This window comes from Pleurodeles waltl, chromosome 5, assembly GCF_031143425.1.
Source record: "Pleurodeles waltl isolate 20211129_DDA chromosome 5, aPleWal1.hap1.20221129, whole genome shotgun sequence".
Taxonomy (NCBI): Eukaryota; Metazoa; Chordata; class Amphibia; order Caudata; family Salamandridae; genus Pleurodeles; species Pleurodeles waltl.
In genome coordinates this window covers 352,095,243-352,115,741 of record NC_090444.1, presented here as the reverse complement: position 1 = coordinate 352,115,741, position 20,499 = coordinate 352,095,243, and positions in this window count along the sequence as shown.

The window sequence follows — 20,499 nt, the reverse complement described above, 5'->3', positions numbered from 1 at the left end:
CTTTAACACTGGCGTAGCCACTGGCTTCGGGGAGCTTGATAAGCTTAGCAAAAGAGCAAAAATGTACATCAGTTCCAATTTCTACATGACAGGTTGGACAGATATCAGTGATCATATTACTCTTTACCCTCTTCTGTCTAAAACGATTGAAGGTTAAGGTCCCCAATCTAAATTTAACAAACCAAGCTTCTTACATGTGAGGGGTATATGTTATGTAAAAATACCTAAATATTAGAGACTGACTTAAAGTCTAAAAATTGGTTTATCAACCCCTCCTCCCCCACACTTTTTGGATTTGAGTGCCAACCAGTGATGACACTTTGCCAGTAAACAGATTATAATTGAACCACAATCTGTTGAGTAATATAAGTAGGGTCACCACATAGCAATTTCAAGCCCGATTAGTAAAACTAAGGGCCTGATTTAGAGTATGGCAGACAGGATACACCGTCACAAATTGTGATGGATATCCCATCCTCCATTTACGATCTCCATATGCTATTATGGGATTGTGATATGGCGGACGGGATAGCCGTCATGTTTGATGGAGTAATACCATCAGCCAAACTCTAAACCAGGCCCTTAGTTTGGACTGCTTGAGGCAAAGGGTCCTGCAGGTACTGTCCAGGACTAACAGTTCCCTAAGGCAGTTCCTAAAAGCTTCCAATTCAGGTATTGACCGCACCCTGAGCCAGTACATAATTGGCTTCAGGGTAGCAAGATGGGATATTCTTTGTAGGTCCAAATCCATGAAAAGTGGCAACAGATGGGAACTATCCAGCACAATAAGTAGAGATCTTACAAATGTATTTTCGGCTAGACCTAAAATACATGGGTCGTGCCAGCCCCATAGTTCAGTCCAGTAGGATGTCTCACTATGTACTTTTGCCCTTGTAAACAGCTGAGGCAGAGGAAACAGAACTTGAGCTTGTGCCTCTAAACATGTGCAAAAATACTGTGGATTTATGCTGGGTTATTAGGCTACACTTCTTGATCTGAGGTCCCCAGGAAAAGTTCTCAGCTAATTTAATGCCTAGGTAATCAAAATTGTAAACACGCTCAAGGACATCACCGTTCACAATCAGATTACTCTTATCATGTTTATGTACATTTTATACCATATATTTAGTTTTTGAGGTGTTCAGATCGAGGCTTCGGTGTATGCGTACTACTAAAATGTTATTTGAACTAGTTTACAATCCTGTAGGAGTCCTGGATAAAAGTAGGGAATCATCAGTGAATAAAAGGACTAGAATTTGGGCACTGTCTAGAATCGGGGAATCATTATCGCAATCCAATAAAAAAGGGATCATGTCATTAATATATAATGTGAATAGCATTGGGGCTAAAATGCAACCTTGCCTAACCCCTCCTTCTATCGGGATCCTCTCAGTCAGTTCCCTGTTGCTTCCCCAGAGTACCTGATAATACATCTTGTCACACAATCTATCCAAGATAGATACCAATTGCTCAGCAACACACATGTTCCTCAGTGCCTTCCATAAAGAATTCCATGGAACCAAGTCAAAAGTTGCCCTGACGTCGACAAAGACCATATACAATTTTTCTTTACAAATGGAGACCTATTTCAAATATATTAAAACAAAGCAAAACACCTGATCAACATAACTAATCTTTGAGTGGAACCAGTTGAAGATGGGAAAAGATCTGGTTCAATCCCATACAATCCAACAATTTATCCAACGCCTGCCTAGCGAAAATCTTTTGTAAGTTGTCTAAAAGACAAATGGGTCTGGTTAGATGGGTCATCCTTGTTCCCCGTTTTTGAAATGGGGATGATCTCAGCACCTTTTCAGGAGCCGAGAATCGCTGTCCTTCTAACGTGGCATAGGATAGTAAATTATTAAAAGGAGCCCAGACTAGAGTTTTTTAAATTATATATATATCACATGCTATTTGATCCTGCCTTGGGGCCTTCCCTCTCTTCAATAGTTTAATCACCCTCACCATATCCTGAAGAGATAAGAGCATCCTTTCCACTCCTTACCTCTAGCAGAGACAGCTTCATCACACCCAATTAGAAACATCAGATAATTTGCCAACATGGGGTGGATAGAGATTAAAAACTGCTGCACCCATTTTTTCCCACACTAGTGGAGCATGTTTACTTCCGTGAGCTACATTATGCCAAAAGGTTTTACTGTGTATTTCCTTCACAGCTATCAAAAGGTCTTCACAATTCCCATCTTCCAAGTTCCTCCTACTGAATTGGAGTGTACTCTGCCATTGCTAAACTAATATCTCATTTTATGTGGGTTCCCAGAGGGGACAGTTTTTGCCTTTAGCTAACTTTTGGAAACCCTTGTTTTACCAGGGATGGTTTTTAAACCGTTACTATAGCTAACATAAACCAACTGTGACTTGTAACCCTACAACAACTTACTGCAATCAGTTCACAAACCACTTTTCTTAAAAGGGGTGTAGCCTGACTGATGCAAATGTGCAATGCAAGCATATCTCCTGATGTGGCAGAAATGTTGTTGCCACTTTGACATCGCAGCAATCATCTATACGTCACAGAGTTTGCATTTTGTTATTGGGAACACTAATAGATTAACTGTAAACATGCATTTACTATAGAATAGCAATTTTAGTGGATGTGGTATAACCTTAAAACTTCATGTATAACCAATGTATTCAATTCCACAGTAAATGCTAGGTCTTGAAAAGAGGGTCCTGGAGTTTGGGATAGCCTGCCTTAATAGCATTGGCCTTATTGGCAGCGTTTGCTCTTTTGCTTTTTTGAGAAAACATGCAGTGCTAATTTTGGGGATGCCTATCCAAGACATGGTCCACATGTCTCCTCTCCATCATCCAAGAAGCAGCCTCAGTGTTAGCACCAGCCATAGTGATTAGATCCTCATGTTCCTGTACTTTCTGTTCATGCTCTCTTACAATCGTTCTGTCAGAGGGACCTCCTCATATATGTGATTGGGTCACATACACCTGCTGTAGATTTGGGCACAGGGGTGAATGTTTACGGACCAGAGTCTGCTTTGTCACTTGCAGCAGTGCTTGCTGAAGGTCATGCTGCTCCATTATGGGTGAAGATGTGATCCTGCTGACAGCATTAGGAGAAAAGGTGGTAGCAAAATGTTGTGAACTAGTGGCAGATGCAGTGGATTTAAATAGTCAGCTTCTCACTCTTACAATGGGTGGTAGTGCAGGGAAACTTGAAGCCTATTCACTGGTGCCAGCTGCAAACCAGCATTATTTGGCTATGGACAGTAGGCATAGATATGATCATTGAAAAGTGACCACTTTTTGAAATATCTGTTTTCTTTATAAAACATGCCACACTCAGATCAACTTTACATGCATCATATTCCGGCCTAAGTATGTCTACTGGGGGACCAGTCTTTCCTCTACTAACATGAAGCCATAGAGCTTGAGTGACATATGCATTTGAGTAAGGCAAGATGTAAATGTCAGAGCTACAAAGACGGCAACAACAACAAATATGTTGGCCAGATTTGCACTCTTCTAATGGCAGGTAGTACATATGGTAAGGACATAGGCTGCTATCACCAATTAATCTACTTTTTAACATTTTCATTACTCCATATGTGAATTATTTTGTTTAATAGAATTCACCTGACTCTTACATTCTTCAAGCATCAACTGTTTCTTCAATGTCCTTAATGCACGTTGGACTGATGATCATGCACACAATTTGCTCCCATGGTTCGAGCACCAACTCTGGTACACCACCAGTTGCCAGTGAATCTCAGCAACATTTAGACAAGTGCCTAAAGACAAGATGCTTAATATCTTTTATACATTTTTTGCAACTGTCCACTACATGAGGATGTGAAGATACCCCATTAACCTTGTTTGTCATCCAGTCGTGGCTCACAAGAGGGAAAACGGGCTTACACAAAAAAATATCATCATAAAAAATACCTTACCTTTTTCGCCACGCCACTCCAATCCGCTCCAGTCTTGCATTGGAGGCACAGGCTCCCAGCCTGCTCTGCGTCCAATCCTAACACTGCTTTCATGCTGCTGGCAGCATGAAAGCAGCACTGGGATTGGACTGAGCAGCCAGCCAGGGCGCTTCGAGGCAGAGTAGGAGCCTCTGCCTTCTCTCTCCAAACAGACACTGCGTGGCCTGGTTGGAGTGAGCGTAGAGCGCTCCGCTCCAGTCTTGCATTGCAGGCACAGGCTCCCAGCCTGCTCTGCATCCAATTCCAATGCTGCTTTCATGCTGCTGGCAACATGAAAGCCGCATTAGGATTGGATGGAGCGCCCAGCCAGGGTACTACAAGGCAGAGACTGCCTGCGTTGCCGGGTTGGAGAGAGCCTACTGCTCATGTATGTTTGGCCGGCCCGAGACGGCCAGCCAAACATACATGCGCACTGAGGGGGAGTGCCGTGCACTCCTCTTCTGTCCCTGTTACGCCCGTGGCCACACCCCTGTTAAAGTAAAAACATAATAAACATAGTTTATTGTGTTTTTACTGTAAAAGTTATGCAGCTGCTGCTGCTGGCGGGGAGAGGGGTGGGGGGACACTCCTGTTGTCATCTCCTTCCACTGCTTTTCCCTTCCTTTGGTGCTCATTTTCTGTAAGAATTGTCCCAAAGGCCTAGGCTCCTTCTTCACCACCTAATCAAGTAACTGCAAGTCGTGTTCATTAAGCTCCATCTTCCTCATATAGTTTCAGGCCATGTTGTTGGCTTGTGGTGCTTGGACGCTAGATGGTAGAACAAGGTGGAGAACTGATATGGAATGTGAAATCGAAATTGGCTGCTGTTTATCTTGCAGGTGGTGAATCCTAGGCAGAAGTGGTCTTTCTGCTGCAGTACAGGCAAATGGATGGCTTTAAATGAATGGTGATGCTTTTCCATTTAACTGGTAAAGCATATGTCAGCAGGATATCACCTGCTTCCTGTTTCTGTACATCACTTCCTGCTCGCAAGCTGTTTGTTGGCACATTTATGTATGTACCAGCCAGAAAATCCAAAAGCAAAAAATCCAGCCCAAAATCATATCCATGTACCGAATTCCAGCAAGGTTTGATTATACATCGTACATAACAATACCACTCAAAGGCTAAGTAAAAAGAGAGAACGTGGCAAATACAAATGAAGGGAAATTCTGTTCCAGAAAAGTGGAAATGCAGCTAAAAAGAGCTGAAACAGCATCTGGGCCTCATGTACTCTAGAGGTGTTTTATCTATGCAGCTCCCTAATTATAGCAACATGTTAGCCACATGCTATAACCAGCTTATCAGCAAAGTACGAAAGAGTTTTGTATGTGAGTCTTCCCAACTTGAATATTTCTACGAAACTCAAAGCAGAAGCATTGCAATAAAGCTCAAGTAAAAGCAGCACAGGAAATATCCCGGAGAGGTAGAAATGAACTAGTGGCAGAACGAAACTTTAAGGCCCCCCCCTGCAAAATACATCAAGGACCCTCTCTCCCGCTCCAGTCAGGAGATCTCAGGTGGGGTCCTGCCGTATGTGCACAGTTTACTGTGCTGAGAGGTCCACTGGAGCTCAGCACCCCCCCCCCCCCAGCACCACAGGGGCTGTGGGGGCTATTGTTACACCAGTGAAGATTTTGAAAATCCGGCAACTGCCACATCAGCTCTATCCACATGAGGAAGCACCTGTGTCTGAGCAATAGCACAGCAGTCAATGATAATACATTTTTTATTTGCTTTTTATATTCTTTGTTGCCTATAAAATTATAATTCATTTGTGGTGTGCTTCGTTCTAGCAAAACCATAATCATCAATCCAAATTAGTCTAATTTCTCCAGAAAAGGTGACCTCAAATGTGGCGTGTCTCAATGCTTTGCCCCATCACCAAAACATCCATAGACCCCTGACAGACACCATAGACGCCTGTAAGACTGGATGTCACATGTATGGAGTGGTACAGAGTTCTACATCAAACCTGAAGACAACTCTAACACCCATCTCAATTTATCCCACTGCTTATCTCAGGGTCAAGAATGGATGAAAGTAACAGCCTTTGGCTAAATAGTAAAGAAGTTAAAAAATGTTCCTGAATATGGTTGGGGCGGGAGGTGTGCCTTGGGGAATAAACATTAAATTAAAAAAGAAAAAAGAAAAAACTTACCTGCCTCGCTTCCTCGCCACACCACCGCACCTTCTACCAGCCTGCCATGTGCCAATCCTGACACCGCTCAGAGCAACGTTAGGATTGGCCGGAGAGCCCAGGCAGACTAGGAGCCTATGCCTACTCCCTCCAGCCCAGCAACACAGTGCTGAGCTGGAGAGACCACGGGGTACACGTGTGTTTGGTTGGCCTGAGACAGCCGGACAAACATACATGCACACTGAGGGGGAGTGGTGAGCTCTCCCCTTCGTCCCCGTCATCCCAAATGCCCCGCCCCTTTAACAATGAAACAATAAGAAACACAGTTTATTATTGTTTCGTTGATAAAGGTTTACAGCTGTTGCTGCTGGCTGGGGGTGGCAATGCTCCTCCGCCATAGCAAAGGAGCCGCCGCTGATATCTTCGCTAGAGAATTCGGGCATCCCCCTAATCGTGGAAAACAGGTACTTAACTCGGTTGTGTTCTTTGATGTAGGTATTTCATTTTACAGTGAGATAGATGTGGCCTCCAAAACTTAATTCCACCCTCTACGTCTGCTGCATGGGGACAAGCCTCTCCCCGCCAGTGATTTCTGAGCAATACCCTAATCATTGCTGTAGTTATTTCAAGCCTGGATTTTTTTTTAAGTGTAGCACTGGTCTCTCCAGCACATCTCTCAAAGCATCAGAGAGTTCACAAATAAGTTGTGCACATGCTGTTTCACCTAAAAGAACCAATCATTTTGTAATAAGTCAATGCACTAGCTGTAAAGATAGTCGAATATACTACTTTTACTCAAACACAAGGCATGCCATGGCCTATCACTGAACTATATTTTATACAAATGGTTGTCTCTTTTCACCCTACCAAAACTTTCAGATAGACTAACTGGTGAATACTGTTTACCTAACTGTTGCACTACAATAGATAAAGGGGTCGCTTTCTCCATGTCCAGGGCTCCTCACTGTGGAACTGCCTTCCTCATCAACTGAGGCACGACAAATACTCAACTTTGCACCATAATTTGGATATTCGTGCCCCTACTCCACAGCCCTCTCCAGATGTATCCAGTGTTCTGCCTGGTCACACCCCTAAGACCTGCTTCACCTCTTCACTCATGATCACAACACTCTGGCCCTCTTGACGCTTTACCTTCTGGTAGGGAACACGTTTGATGTGGGCTTTTTCCACTCACTGCCCAACGCTGATGGATGATCAACATGTTTTTCTCTCGACCAGCTCAAACAAATATGATACTGGCACCTCCCATGCTGTCCAAATTTTCTTGTATCTGGCGTGGACACCAATCTAACATTGAAGTGAAAGTATAATGTATCATGACAAATGAGGATCAGCAGCACCTTCTGTGGTACAATTATTTATGCAGCAATTAGGGTCGAATAAACCAGGACACGTCACAAAAGTGGTTCAAATTGAGCATCTATTTCGTGACTTGTGATTTTGCAATGTAACCTATGTACTAATAGGTCTTGTTTCAATATCACCTGTCACAGGAGGTCACAAAACAACCTTAATATTAAGGCCTTAATATTAATATTATTTAGGCAAGTTGCTATTCCGACCCTCTGTCATTGCCTACAAGCAAAGGGATGGTGGTCTGCAAGTAAATGCAGACCTACCTTCTTCTGTATACATTCTCAACTGGGAAACGTGTTTTTTTTTTTTTTTAAATCAGCCCGTGTTCGTAAAGGAGTTGGTAGTGCTTTTAAAAAAATGTTTTCCGTTGGGGACACATCACAATTGCAACTGGAAATCATTGATACTTACCATTGTGACTTGCAGTTAGGGGTTGTCTGACACTTTTTTATGCCCTTTACTCATTGCAGTTGTCAATGGATCACACAGCGGCTTTCTTTATTATTACACATAACACTTTTCCATTCACGCACCCAGTGATTTTGCAGATCACAGCGTTTGCAAACGTAAAAGTGTTTTTAGAACTCTGGGGTTAAAGTTTAATGGATGAATAACACAGTACCAGGACTTAAGAATGAGGCAAGGTATATATTTTCAAAGCATTTTAATATCTTTTTTAAACTTCCTGATTTCGCTTGAGTTTGGAATTCACAAATAGATATAACGTTTTCCAATACATGGCCAAGCGACAATAGTCATTAGGGAAGTGGCTACTGAAGGAAATAAACTAAGGAAGGGTGTACAACACACAGGAACAATGGGCTTCCTTGCAGGGAGGTTCAGCAATATCTCGGTGATGAAATGTATTCAAATTGCCCAAACAGAATTTGGAAAGCATTTAATTCGATTTTGAGTGAGACTATAATATTATTTTGCACAACGAAATCACATTTCCAATCTTAATGAGTAAGAAGCAATAATATAGAATATGAGGATACTAGAGTACAGCCAATCATATTTTAGTATAGAATCTAAACCTCACATTTAAATAATTACTAAAAATGAAAATTACTTGATAGTGTTTATGGGGAATGGGAGTATCAGGTTTACAGAGTAAAATAGCAAGGCATATTTTGTGTGCATGTTTTTACTAGGCCCACGTTCAATATTTGAATACCAGTCCATGTTAGTGAAACCATTTTCTGTAGTTTATTTCCATATACCTCTATCATACAGCTAGACACATTCTTCAGTGTGATTTCAACGTTCACTGGAGGGGTCAGTATCTCTGGACAATTCACTGACCTCTTGCTTAATAATGACGAAAGCACTGCTCTAATAATACAATTCCAAAGGCAGCACCAAGTGCTAAATTCTCAACAGCGTCATCAATGCAATTGGAATTTAGCTTTGATCACTTTTTAACATCTTGCCAGTATGGCTTGCTATGTGTCATATTATGGTCTGGCTTGACAGTGCAGCTGCACCAGATAATTATACGAGAATCAACAAGAGGTAAGAGTTTGTCCACCCATATGTTGGGAGCTAGGAGTACTTGCTTTGATTGAGCAAAAGTTGTGTGCTTCCACAAAATGAGTGTGTAAGGTAACAACGCTAAGAAAAAAGGATTATTTCATGGAAAATGCAACCCAAACGTTTACCAGAAGGACTTAATCAAAAGAATGTATTCCCAGAAATACTCTCAAACCCAATTAAAAAGCCTTAGCAATAACATAGAACAGTCTGCATGTTCTGGTATTTAATCAAATGTGACTACAGTCCCATCAATAGCATTAAACCCTTCAATGTCACTAACTGGCAGAGGTAATTCCCCCACATGTAATCAGTAGCAAGCGTACACCTTATATGTTAATATTGTGTCAGAATAAAGCCAATCACTTTGCAGACTCCCAGATGAGGACGGTGGTCTCTTACCAAAGCCTGAACTGTAACAGTAAGATACTGGATCAACCAGATTCCGCTGAGGGATGTATAGATGTAGGTAATAGAAGCACTTTAAGCCATACAGTGTATTCAGAAAACATCTTTAAGGTCCCGGCATGGAGATGAAGATCAAGTGAATCACCTATGGGTATGCAGGTGCTAAAGCATTTTCTTTGGTTATGCTTTAACCACGGTCAAAAAATCTTTTCACCCAGCATGAAGGAATGGAGAAATAGGGCAATCAAAAACTCTTCAAACAGCACAATTTAAAATGACACTATTACCCACATGGACACCAAAGGAAAACTCTAGTCTAAAATAAAGTTAAGGGGTTTTGTTACAAACTCAGACTCAAAGTTATGTAGACAGTTCTCAAAACACAGTTGTTAAGATACAGAATTACCATGGGTTGACCAAGGCGACGAAAAAGATTCAAACAAGCGAACATCAAAAGAACTAAACATTCAACACAAGCAATGCAAAACATCAACCAGATAATCTGATACGTAGAAAACAAGTGCTGTTTAGTTCGTTTGAGCATAAAGGCAATTTAAAAAACATCTAAGCTTAGCTAGCTAGGGCAGGGGAAAATCCTACATATTAGCAAGCGACAAGTTAACATGTGCTGAGCTAAAACACAGGTGGACAACAGGTAAAAAGAAAAAGGACTAAAAGAATTTGTTAAAATTATATCCGGGGCAAAAGGTGACTAATCAAAGTTGACAAAAAGTAGAAAAAAAAGGAAGGCATCAGTCAGCAATTGAGAAGCTCGGTCAAGAGTCTTCTTTTTGGGTCAGTGGAAAATTCTCTAACTCTCAGCAAAGCATTATTAAAGAAGGGGTAAGGGTAGACAGGTCTGCACCTCACAGGGCCCAAAGGAATCCAAAAAGAAGAGTGAAGTGAAGAAGAGTGAGGAGCAGAAAGCTGGTAGTCCAACTAGGAAACGGTTTATTAAAGTCCAAAGTTCAAGTTGATTGGCTCATCCATCACTCCACATGACTCAGAAGGTGTAACTGATCAAAGTCCACCATGTGACATGGAACTGCAACATCAGTAAAGATTACCAACTCATGAAAGGCATCCATCTTAGCTCATACATATGGGTTGAAACAAGTGTATATAGTCCACGTCAACATTTTTCTGCATGGTTTATAAACAGGACTTTGCAGACCTCACTCGGGCTAAGCAAAGTGAATTAAAATGGCACATTCATTTATGCAAAAAAAGGCACATATAACATTAAAAATTATAAATTCAACATTAATAATCTTTGTCCGTGCTCATGTTATAGTAGTATGAAAACAAAACAACTTTAACACATTCGAGCAGGTATAACATGGAACTGCTTTTTCAATATTTGAATGTAACTTTTAAAACATTACTTTTCACAAAATCATTGTTGTTTTAGTGAAAACTATTAATTAACATCAAAGAATCACATGGAACTAAATTAATTGGTTATACTTGACGTTTTAGGGCTATACTACATCATTCAAAATTAGTAATCTACAGTGAATGCATATTGGCATAGACTTTCAGTGCACCATCTTACAATTAATCTATTAGTGTTTCAAATAACACAATGCTAGGATGGTTACATATAGGGGATTACTGTGACACTAAAAGAAGCAATACAATTTCTGCTACATCACATGCATGCCAGAAACCTTTAGAGATTGTTTCCTGATCAGTATCAGTCCTTGAAGTTATAACCATCCGGCGCCTTTCAATATCATATAATGTCTCATACTTAGATGGTAACACACAATAGGCTTCATTTCTTGGTCAGCATGTTCTCTTGTATAAACCCATTGTCAACAATGTTCAACTCCTGCTGAAAGATCTATGGTGTTTAGTCCCATTTATAATATCATACCTAAATCACACTGCTAGCTGTCTGATACTGAGGGACCCACAACTAAACTAGCACTGAAAAAACTAATAACCTTTAAATACTGTGTGCACACAAACACAATATCCTATTATACACTGTTACTCATACACTTATTAAGCACATATGTAGGCAAAGCAACATATGTAACGACATCCATGCACACAATGATCAACACACCTAAAGACACCTATTCATACACACCAACACAAGAGAGAAAATGAGGAAACAAGATGGAGAATGAGAAAAGAGCCTTGTGAATTTAATAATATTCCTAAAAACAAAAATTTGTGGGTAGAAGTCCATAGGACTCTGCTCGGCAAGGAGGAAGCAAGAGAGAAATTTAGGAATCAGGAGATTGAGAGAGGCCGAAGAGACGGAAAAAGGATCAAGGGAAGGAAGCAAACGGTGTGTGAGATCAGAGGCAGATAAAAGTTTAAAAACAATTGTGAGATGACCAGAGAGATGACAGTTCAAATCAAACAAAGGCAGGTGTCCTTGTACACGGACACACAGGATGGACAATGGCAGAATGGCTAGAGAGCCCTGAACTGAGGTAGGCTACATTTCCACTTAATGTTTAGACCCTTTATTGACAAACTCAGATTTGTAGTGGAGTAAAGGCTGATGTCATAGCTCTTGGATAAATATTTTGTCCTGTGTGTCAAAATACTTCAGTCTCCATTTGCATTAATCTTTGCCCACCTTGGAGTGATCACCCTTAACAACACTGTGGTACTCTCTGAATGCTTTTTCCATGCTTGGCCTCTTTGGTATAATTGCATAGATGTAGCAGTGCAATTCAGTGCGTCATTTCAGTAACACTAACATATGACATGCTTACGTTTGACACATAACTATTTGTTTTCCCATTAACAAGTATCCAGGCCTATCCTTAACATTTACACTGTTATCAGCTAAAGTGGTTCAACTTAAGCAAATTAAGACTACAGTTTGCCTTTGATTGTTAAATGAAACCACACTATGAAGACCATGGCATCTGGTGTGTATGGAGTAAGCTAGCAATGTCTTGACTTAGTTTTCATATTTCAGCTTTCAAACAAATTAAGTATGTCTTGGCAGCATGCAGATAAAATAAACACTACACACATTTTGAGGAATTATTTCACTATCCTAAAAATACATTTAGTGTTTGTAGTGTTTAAGTTTGGTATTGCTGCTTCAGTTAGTGTACTCAGCTATCAACATTTGCTCATTTATTCCTGTTGTCTTCACATAAAACATATTGTAAAGACAACTAGAGCATTGCTTTGATAGGGGGATGTTACCAGAGGGCATTGATATGGATTACATAAATGGATCACAGTGCTATCACAACAAACAATTTGCCTCACAGGGCTTTCAGTCCAAAGTGCACTTTGTTACCAGCAGCACCAATGGGCCACCAATGATGACAATGTATACTGAGTTTGAATGTGAGGAACCCGAACTTCAGTCGTGAGGCAGAATGCTTGCATACTCCATTGGCTCTACCATTTGCAAATCCAATCAGCGCCAGTCCCTTCCTACATCAAAGACACATACATTAATTATTTATATATTCGAATGTCGGCATACATTTATCTAATCTATTTGATACGGGTTTTACCAAGCCTAGCAATCGCAAGCTCATTTTTAACAACCAGAAAACACTGCGGATACAAATTAATGCCATCAAGGAGACTATATACCAATAGCAATTGGTCACCAAGCACACCGAGTATCCAGTGCTAGCTTGGTGTGAAAAGTGCGTTCTAGAATTAAGTGCTTGCTAGCCCATGCCTTATACAATTGTAATAATTCAAATTGAGGAAAAACAAAGTAGCACAACACAATCCAGTGTTGTCCGTTTACAATGCAGGGATCGGACAATGGCTTCATCTAAGTCAGTATATCAATTAATTACATGCGTTGCATTGAACATGAAAGGCATCTTAAAACATGTAAAGTGCCCTCTTGGGATAGACTTCTACCACAACATTCACAATGATCCCTCCGATCCGCAGGTAAAAAGTACAGTCAATTACTTCTCTATAAGCAAATCAGAGTTCTGATGGAAGGTTTGCATTTGCCCATGTGATTAGTGAGCACTGACACTAATTTATTTAATTATTTATTGATCATTAGGGTGCTTCCGAAGAATACAATTAAAACTGCTGACAACTAAAAAACAAAAATACAGTACTAATGTAGATTCAAAAAGAAGACAAGATAATTCAATACATCAGTATATATACATATATATATATATATATATATATATAGATATAGATATAGATATAAAAATAATTTCTGCCACTCAATCAAAAAGCAGAAAAAAGTCGCACCCAACATGTCCGCTCCTCAAAAATAGGAATTTATTTGCACAAAATAAATTATCCTCCAAACAAGCAAACTGATTCAAAGGCAAAGCGTTTGAACACCAAAGTGTCTTCATCATGGCCAAATTGATCTATATATAGATATATACACACACACACACACACATATACGGACTTTCAATAGATTAAGAGAGAATAAAATAAAAATATTTTTAAAAATCGCAATGACAGTTTATTGTATATGAGATAAAGTACCCCGCTATACATTATAAGGATATTGCAAGTCACAGAGGAGTTCTATAACCACATAAATGAACAAGACCAAAGGCTAAACTCCTTTATAAGGTTATGGAAGTCCAAGGCGATTTGCAATATCCTTATCATGTATCCCAGGGGGTACATTATCCAATAAAATACATGGTCACACTATCACCTTTCTCACAAACCACTTAAAACTTTAGTGCAAGGCTCTTTCATATAAAGAGCGAGCATGTTTGCAAACATGAAGAATAAAAATAAAAAATCTAGGGCAGAATTAAATACTTCAAAAAGTTATTTGATGCCAACAGATATTAGAAACAGCTCAATACAAGTCAGTTTTATCTTAAACAAAAAGCTATACTAACTGGGAATGCACAGATACATGCAGAAATATTCTAGCTTTTCTCCAACTATCCAAGGAGTGCAAAAAATAAACATGTTCTCTCTGCTTGTCCTTGTAAGCTAAAAATAGAGAAGACGAAAGAAAAGCAAAATTCTGTTTTCGTTGCTTTAAACAGCTGCTTCAGTTATGCTTTGTGACCTGATCTGCCTTTCAGCTCTTGCTGGCTCTGGGAGCAGGCATTGTGGTTATAACTTATAATAGTCAAGTTCTGATGTCTTTTCTTTATAATCAGTGACTCAGTGTGTTAGACCTGGTCTTCCCCCCAACTTTTTGCCTTCCATCTCGTTTTGCTGGCCTTAGGACTCTGTGCACTTTACCACTGCTAACCCGTGCTAAAGTGCTTGTGCTCTTTTCTCTAAACATGGTTATATTGGCTTATCCCCAGTTGGCATCTTTAATTTACTTATGAGTCCCTAGTAAAATGATACTACATGTGCCCAGAGCCTGTAAATTAAATACTACTAGTGGGCATGCAGCACTTATTGTGCCACCCACTTTAGTGGCCCTTTAAACACAATTCGGGCCTGCCATTGCAGAGACTGTGAGTGCAGTTTTATACTACAATTTCAACCTGGTGAAATAAATCTTTTGGAAGGCCCAAACCTTCCTTTCTAATACATATATCACCCTTGGGGCAGGCTCAGAGGACAGGGTACATGTATTTAAAAGTAGGACATGTACCTTTAGGTTTTGCATGTCCTGGTACTGAAAAACTGTTATATATGTTTTTCACTACTGCACGGCCTATCCCTATAGGATTACACTGGAGTTGCCCTATTACATTTTATAAGTGTAATTTCAAATGGGAAAGGATCACCAGTTCGTGTTTGGTGTCTTTGTAAATATAATTTAGAATCCTGACTTATGGTGAAGTTAGATTTTAAATGGAAATTATGAAAATTTCACTTTTAGAAAGTTGGCATTTTCTTACCATAGCCATTTAGTGGCTGTAGCCTGTCTGTGGTCACAGTACGTGTTGTAGCTGACAGCTGAGCTTTGTGTATTCCACCTAGACAGCAACACACAATAGGGAGTTTAGATGTGCCTGGATGGGCCATCACTAGCAGTATGGGAGGGAGAAGCTAGGCACAGCCCCAGTTACACTTGTATATGCTGTGTCCTGCCTCCAGAGGGCTGCATACTCCCTGTAGTTAGTATGGAGCCAAGATAGGGAAGGCAAGATGCCTGGGGACTCCAAGGGGAAATCTCTAGAAGCTTCTTCCCCACGTCAAAGAACAATCTCAGACACCAACTCTTCAGCACTCTTGTGGACCTGTGGGTATGCTGCCAGGAAGAAGGACTGATGTGCAGATACAAGGACTGCCACTTCGCTGGATTGCTGCTCTAAAGGAATTTCTGCCCTGCTGTGCTGGCCTACTGCTTGCTGCCCTCTTGCCTGGAGAAGAAGAACTAGACCTACAACTTCATTTGAAACCAAGTTCTCCAGACAACTCAAACGGCTAGTTTGCTGGCCTCCTGATCTGAACATCATGGACATAAAAGGCTCCTCAATCACCTCCTGGACCCAGCTGCTGTGAGTACCTGAACCCCAAATGGTGTCTTTAAGGTCCTAAAGCTTTGGTGTGGCTCACAGGCTCTTGCAATCAAGCTTTGGGATTGTGAATGGGCCTGTTTACACCAGAACCACAACGCTAACTCAGAAGTTCCACATGAGCCACCGCCAGCCCATCTTTTCACGCAGCACTCATGGATCACATGCAGAAGACCACAAATGTGATGCTCTAGCCCGCTGATCCGCAAAGCTCGGCTTGCTCTTCACACCACACTGACTACCGCCTGAGACACTCTCCCTGCTCCTCGCTACCCTCTCCAAATCGAAGGAGACTCTTGCCACAAAGCTTGAGTAAGTAAACTTCAGAATGACTAATCTGGGATTGTTTCCAACCCACACTCCATCGCAGTGGATCTAAACCTTTGACTCTGACCCAGTCCAGTGCGACCAGATAGCCGGGGTTGGTGCTTTCTGCTTTTAGGTGCTATTTTACTGTTTTTTTCTTTGAAAATTCATAAATCTAGTTCTACTAATTGGATTTCTGGCATTTTAGTCTTGTTTTATTTATAGAATTAAGCTCTATTTCTCTAACCTGGTGTAGGATCTTTTTTTGTGGTGTTTACACTATTTTACTTTTTTGAAGTGTTGCACAAATACTTTACACACTGTCTCTAAGCTAAGCCTGGCTGCTCTCTTCCAAGTTACCAGGGTGTTAAACATAGGTTCATTTGGGGTTTGTTTGTGCTCCCCCCTAACTAGGATTGTGGTTGCTGCTTGACAAGAGCTCACACCCCAGTCAACCAATAACCCAATTTCTAACATGGGTGCATCATAAGTAGATGATTATAAAGAAATAAGAGACTCTCATTTATACAGGGACTACAGATGAAAATTATGAAATAACTGAAATGTCAAGAACAAAGAAAAGCCAAAAAGGTCAAGTTGCTTCTGTAAGGCAATCAGCTTAAGTAACATTAATACCAAGTTGTTGGCATACAACAAAGTTGAAATCTCCCCAGAACCACAATGGAGGGTAGGCTAGCTACTGAACCCACGCAAGGTCCGTTGAAACAGTACCTTTGCTGGAGCAAAGCGTTGATGTCACAATGCACCAGTATTTTTCATGCAGTCTGGTCACTGTGTCCTCGTCGGGCTCCGTTGAAGTGAATGTGATACTTCATCATCGATCCGGGCAGAGCGTTGTCATCAAATCTCACAGGCTGTGAATCTGCTGTCGTCGAGCATCGTCTACAACAACATCTAAGGAAAGACGGGGCAAAACTTTGCATGCACTCAATGCGATGCATCGTTTTTTTGCAGAAATCAGCTGCAGAACCTTCTTCTGAGGCCCAGAACTGGAGAGGGCCACCTCAGAGAAGGGTTGGACTCACAGATCGCAGAGTCCAGCAGCACCAGAAGAGTTGCAAGCTGTCTTTGATGTCCCTGAGACTGCAGAACAGGGGGCAAGCCAGAAAGCCCTTGGAGACATGCTGGTTCAGCAGGAGGGGTGCAGTCCTTGTCCTCAGCAGGGAATAGCAGCGCAGCTCAGCAATCTAGAAAAGCAGTTCCTTACAACACAGCAGTCTTTACTCCATCAGAGTTCTTCCCAAGTCCAGTAGTGACCTGATTTCAGGAGTCAGAACCCCAGTACCTAGACCCAAAAGTGCTTTTGTTGTGGGGGTGACTTCAAAGGATCTTTCCGAAGTACACAGATCCCCCTTTCATCCCAGCCCTGGTTCCAGACTATCAGTTGGGAGTAATCAGCCCTTTGTGTGGGGCTCAGGCCACTACCCTTTGAAGTGTAAGTGTGAGCCCTTTCTATCTTCCCTTCCCAGGAAGACCCATCAATATGCAGTTGAATGTAGATGCAGTTGAGTGTCCTGTGTTGTAGATGTCTGGAAGGAATGCACAAATGCAGCTGTCACCCAGCCCAGACCAAACGTGTATTGGAAACATGCTGTCAGGCACACGGAGCAGTGAGAACAGAGAAATACCCACTTTCTAAAAGTGCCATTTCTAAAATAGTAATAATAAATCTGACTTCACCATTAAAGAGGATTTATCATTACCATTCCAATGATATGAAAAATTACGTAGCTGCTCTCCTTTCTGATTAGGAATTACAGCTTAAATGTATATGAAGGAATTCCCAGTGCTGGCTTATGAGAGGAGTAAACCTTACAGTAATGAAAAATGACTTTGGGAGTTTTTCATAACCAGGATACATAAAACTATGGGCAGGACCACTGGAATTATGCAGTCTCATAGGTACCTCTCGTAGGGTGGGGGTGGGGCTATGAAGGTTCACACAGGTACTCACTGCAGTGAAGTGTGCATGTCGAGTTGGACGGGTGTCTTTCACTGTCCAGAGATTGTAATAAAGCACAACCAAAATATTTTCTTTTTACATTTAATGCAGGGGGTGCGGGTAACTAATTTTGGGGGCAACTCCCTTTTGCCTCATCAATTTTTCTCTGCTACTCCGTCCCACTTTTGTGGCATATTTTTTTATGTTTACCAGTTCTCACTGTCTAGGTTGACAAGCGTACTTCAAAGACATACTCTACTACCTACAATTAGTGAGCCGGCTGGGGCAAGATCACAGTTGCAGCTCACCCAATCTCCAAGGGAGTGCTGTGTGTGGCTGCCCTAGCCAATCCTAGTGCTGCTGTCATGCTGTTTCAGACAAAAACAGCAAGGGTGTAGCGTCTTGATTGGCTCAGGAGCCATGCATAAGCCTCTATGTCTCTTGCACTGAACACGAGGCAGCACAGGGGTCGGAGGCTCAGGTTAGGTTCACAAAATATGGCCAATCACTGTTTGGCTTTATCAGGAAGCCAAGCAGAGATTGGCCATTTTCTGTCCCTTGCTCTCTTCCCTCTGCGTGCCCAGTGCCAGTCAAGGTATGCAGAAAGAGATATGGATTACTCAATGGTTGCTGTCACATCATCCCGAACAGAGTGTATGCAGTCGTTGTTGAGGAAAATAAATTATAAAGATGTAAAACTGCAATGTCTTTTGCCGTTTTCTTTAAAATTAGACTCCTTGACTCCAGCAGAGTCTGTAATATGAGTAATCTGGACAACACCAAATTAAATCCTACTTAACCAGCAACACGGGCAAGTGTGAGTCAGAAAAGTCGATGCATTCATTTCTTTCCTGCAAGTGAGACCAGGCTTTGTTTCTTCTCCGGACAGGTAGGCGATGCATCGTTTTTGTCTTCCACAAGAAAGCGATACATCGATTTCCAAACAGGGCACCTCAGATCTGCACAGGTTCATGATGACTTTGAGGCAGAGTCACAGAATGGTTTAAGCAAGAAAATGCCCTCTTTCTAAAAAGTGGCATTTTCAAACATACAATTTAAAAACCAACTTCACCAAAAGATGTATTTTTAAATTGTGAGTTCAGAGACCCCAAACTCCACATCTCGGTCTGCTCTCAGAGGGAAACTGAACTTTAAGGATGTTTAAAGTTTAAAGGCAGCCCCCATGTTAACCTATGAGAGGGATAGGCCTTGCAACAGAGAAAACCGAATTTGGCAGTATTTCACTGTTAGGATATGTAACACATATCAGTGCATGTCTAACCTTTAACATACACTGCGCCTTGCCCATGGGGCTACCTAGGGCCTACCTTAGGGTGTCTTACATGTATAAAAAGGGACAGTTTGGGCCTGGTAAGTGGGTACACATGTCAGGTCGAATTGACAGGTTAAAGCCGCACACACAGACACTGCAGTGGCATGTCTGAGCCACGTTTACAGGGCTACTCATGTGGGTGGCGCAATCAGTGCTGCAGGCTCACTACTAGCATTTGATTGACAGCCCTAGGAAAATCTAGTTCACTTCACTAGGGACTTACTAGTAAATCAAATATGCCAGTCATGGAAAAGCCAATTACACATACAATTTACACAGGGAGCACTTTCACTTTAGCACTGGTCAGCGGTGGTAAAGTGCCCAGAGTACCAAAAATAGTATAAACAGAATCCAGCACACAGTCAAAACATGGGAAGCAGAGGCAAAAAAGACAGTGGAGACTACGCCAAGGATGTCAGGTCTAACAGCATTGTTTTAAAACGATGTTACTCTCAATTGTTTTGTCTCCCGGAACGTAGGTTTTGATTTAATCATGTCACCATGGGATAACTGACACGCAAATGCCAAAAAAATAGTTTAACTCCATGAACCATCTTTCCCGGCCTTAGAGCTCCATAACAACTTGCTGTAGTGGTGTGAACTGTTTGAAATAAATTGTTGATAAATAGCAGAGTATTGTCTATTTTTTTTCTCTAAGGCTGGGTCCATGCTTTTTGAACTCTTCAAGAAAACCTGCAATTGTAATTTGACTGCTGCAGACTTGTAATCCAGTTCTGACTTTGTCTGTGTCATGTGGTGACAGGTGCTTCACAGGGGGACAGGATTTGTAAATAAAAACACTTTCCTCCTAATTCAGGTTTCCTGCTTCTCCTTACTGACATTAGATATTCTTTGTGAAACAAGAAATTGTTAGCACCCCAGGGTATTTTTGCATGACCAATGATGTCTGGAAGTCTCCTTAAGGAATAAATCAAATTTTGAATTGTAAAAAGGCCATCATAAAGACGTAAGGAGTGATAAGCCGATGTGTCCCCGTCTGTTCCACACACATGCTAAGGGACATGACTTTGGAACTTAATTTCATGCTGTACCATCTTGGT